The sequence below is a fragment of the Microtus ochrogaster genome, chromosome 7, assembly GCF_000317375.1.
Source record: "Microtus ochrogaster isolate Prairie Vole_2 chromosome 7, MicOch1.0, whole genome shotgun sequence".
Classification (NCBI taxonomy): Eukaryota; Metazoa; Chordata; class Mammalia; order Rodentia; family Cricetidae; genus Microtus; species Microtus ochrogaster.
Window position 1 is genome coordinate 7,674,430 of NC_022014.1, and position 3,826 is coordinate 7,678,255.

The following is a 3,826-nucleotide window of genomic DNA, read 5'->3' on the forward strand; positions in this document are numbered from 1 at the left end:
AGTGCTGGGATTAAAGGCGTGCGCCACCACCGCCCGGCAATACTCTATCTCTTTGGAGGCCAACTTGCAACTGAAGGACTTTTATTTTTGTTTTATTTTTTTCCCTAAGACACAGGGTCCATTCTGGGATGCCTCTTTGGTTTATGAATATGTTCTTCTCTTTGTCTTCTGCACAGTCTCATTCCTCTGAGTGTATTTATCTTCACAATGAAACAGGGTAAACTCTGAGAACATAAATTTTACTCATTGACCTCTGTAAAAATTCTGTGTCCAAAATCTTCCCATGCTGAGAGGTCAAGAATTCAGAATTTACTATGCATGCTTCATGGGACATAATCCAATCCACTGAGTTTAAGAAGTCCTTACATGGGTGTTGGCACACTACATAGGGTGCTCTGTAAGCCCATGTTACAGAAAAGAATCCTGAAGTTTAAGATCTCAAGAAATACATGAAGATTCACAAAGTGAGAATTACTGGTCAGGACAGTACCCCAAATCAGGCCCCTGATTGTGTAGTGCAATCTAAGAAGAGGAGTTGACTTCCTAATAGACGTAAAAGAGAAACTAAAATTGAGGGAGTTCAGCATGGGAAAAAAGTCTGTGGATTTGGTTTCTGAGAAAATGGTGATGTCATCCTTCCTTAATATTTTAGCGGCTCCCTATTCCCTGAAGGTTAAGACCTAAATTATTCAGCAGGAAACTCAGATCTGCTCATGATTTTTCCCACTTCACTCTGTCTGTCTCTAGCTCCCCTCTTCCCAACCTCCCTGGCCCAGCATCACTCGGTGCTAGGTAGCTTCTACTCTGGCAGACAGTTGCGGGGGGTGGAGGGGGATTGAGGGAGAGAGCATAACACATGGTGTGTCAGCTGTCTTTCTGGTCCCTGTTACCAGGCCCCAGGAGACCGCAGCACTGACATTCTGCCTCTCTGATTTCTTTACCTTTGCACTTAACAGAGTCAAATTTCGATAATGCATTTCCCCCAATCCGGGAATGCCCACGAAGATCTAATAGGACAGTGTGGTAGAGAGCTGAGAGCAATCTAGTACATGGCTCTTTGCCTGTATATGCAGCAGCCTTTAAGATGAAGCCCAAAACAGCAAAGAAAAGTCAAGTTAGATGTCTCCAGAAAAGCTAGAAACCTAATACCAGGGTGTGTCTAGTATCCTGGGGGTCACTTGTTCTTAATTTCTTTGTTCTTTCTTAGATGTTATGCCCACGCCAGGTGTGGCTGGCACCCTCTCTTCTCCCTCTCCATTCTGCCATATCCTACCAGGAGTGGAGAATCAGACCATAAAACTGTCATTAGCTTCTCCCCCTCCTTCACCAATCAATGCGTGGTTATTTCTTAAAGTGAGATTGTCTCCTGAAGACAGATCTGTAGATATCCTAGGTGACCCATATGTCTTCTAACGTTGCTGTATTCATAGATGACTTCTCAAAGAAACCATTATTAATGATGTAATTAATATGAAAGGCTACCATATATATCAAGTAGGTCATTAAGGCAGAGGTGGGGATGCAGCCATTTATATTAAAGATACATGTTATGGTCTGTGCCCAAGCAATAGAAAATGCACAGCTTAGAAATCTCGCATTTCAACCATGCACCATCATTCCCAGTCTTTGTAGACCCTCTTTTTGTTTGCTACTGGTGGTTGTGATTTCTGATAGTCATGCAAAAGGAGTTAATGAGGTTCATGAGTATGTGTGCATATGTACATATGTGCTTATACACATCGAGGTCAGAGGTCAATGCCAGGTATTTTCCTTTATAATCTCCATTTTATTTTTTTGAAACAGAATATCTCTCTGGACCTGGAGCTTGCCCATTGACTAGAGTATCTGGCTGGTGAATACCAGGAAACCTTATCTATAGCCCTCACCCCCAACACTGAGATTTCCCGTATCCTCTGCCATCACTCGCTTTAGATAAGGTGCTAGATCTCTGAACTCAGTTCTCATGCTTGTTCAGTAAGCACTTTGATGGCTGAGCCATATTCCCAGGTCCCTAAGGTAGATGTTTTAGAGAAACACATAATCAAGTAAATCATGGCCTTTGAAAGACTAAGGGATATAATGACTATGATGGTACTGGGAATGGGGCAGCTTGACTAGAGAGCACTAGTTTCTCCCCGAGAGATGCCCATCCACAGGGCTATTTCTTCCTAATTTATTGGGCAAGAAGGACTTTTCTGAGGCAGATGCCATGTATAACGGTGCAGTTTCCCTTGAAGGGAAAGTACTAAAGGAATGCTCTCTCTGTTCCACTCTGTCCGGGTCTCAGAGCAGGCTTCTGTCTTTACCAGAAGTTTTAAAACCCTCTCTCCCATGTCTAGGATGTCTAGACGGAACAGAAAATGATGTCTAAACATGGTAGAATCCAAAACTATCCCACGGTTCTGTACAAATGTGATGAGCTAATCACCTGCTTTAATGAAGTCTGTGAAGAGGATTTTTCTTTCTCCTTCTTCTTTTCCCCTAGGAATAAATGTAACTTTTTGTAGTAGCTAACATGGTAAATGTTTTTAATAAAAGCTTAGACTTAAGTTAGAGGGGAACATCTTTACCCTAGGTACAGATGATATTGCCCCTTGCTGAGTTTAAATCACCAAGCAGTTGGGGGACTGGTAAAAGTTGGGGAGTCATGCACAAAGGGGCTGCTTTTCATGCTTCCATCCAGCAGATCCTCTTAACTGTAGGCTGCGGTGCGCTGTGTTGCCCTGTGGTGCGCTGCTGGCAGCTGCATTGAGAAGGCGCCTGCGGTGGGTCCCCGAGGACGGAGGCAGCATGCTAGCTGAGAGAACTGCTGTGGACGGAAGCTGCTTTCCCAGCTCTCTCTGCCAAGAGGGCATTCTTGCTGGCTCACTTTCCATCCGCTCTGCAACAGATGCCAGGAGCCCAGAGGCAGCTGGAATTTCTGCCCATCTTCCCAAACTCTGGGGAAGTAAACCAGTCGCACGTTGGAACTTGGAGTGATCAGGACTTAGATGAGGCAACCTTGTCTGAAGCCTCAAGGGAGAGCAGCAGCTCCACCCTCCGTGGCTGCAAGTAACCTGCATATCCTATAAGGCTGAAGGCACGAACTCCAATTCTGGTCATTCTTGTCTTAAGATTTGTTTTTGTTTTTAACTGATATGTATATCTCTGCCTGTAGGAAGAGTGTGTGCATATGTGAGGAGCAATGGCGTCCAGGAAGAGTGTCCCATCCTCTGGAGCTGGTCTTATAGGTGTTTGTGAGCTGCCAGACATAGGTGCTGGGAAGCAATCTCAGGTCCTCTGCTGGAGCAGTAAGTGTTCTTAGCCACTGATCCCTTGCTGAGTACCCCTGGTGCGTCCAGTTCCCGCACCTAGAGCATTCAAGATTCTGTGTTGCTGTGTTGTTATACAAATCTCACCTAATTTTCATAACCCACATCTCCGAGAGAATTTTTAAATGAATTGCAGCATCTTTTAAGTATTAAAGGGTTAAAAGTTGGTTTACACCACAGGCCTGCTGAGAGCTTTGTCCCTTCCTGTCAAATAATGGTTTTTATTTCTTGAAAATTTAGCCAGGTTCCACCACATTTCATGGCATGTGGATTTCCCAGTGTGGAGTTCCAGCTGCTACAGCACTGTCGGGGACTGGACACAAAATCTAGCGATACAGCTGTGCTTTAAAAGAATGCAGGAAGGTTGGATAGGGGAGCAGGGAAACACATCTTAATTAAGGGAGCCATCTTAGGGTTGGCAAGAGACTTGGACCTAGAGGGGCTCCCAGGTGCACAGGGCGATGTCCCCAGTTAGTTCCTGGGGCAGCTGAGGATAGGGAACCTGAAATGACCCT

The 3,826-nt window shown here is 44.9% G+C and overlaps 1 protein-coding gene across 9 annotated transcripts in view; it reads left to right on the forward strand.

Annotated features, from left to right (window-relative positions):
- The window catches only part of Rbfox1 (RNA binding fox-1 homolog 1), a 1,689,477-nt gene that overhangs the window by 948,681 nt on the left and 736,970 nt on the right, over nucleotides 1-3,826 (forward strand). The window lies entirely within an intron of this gene.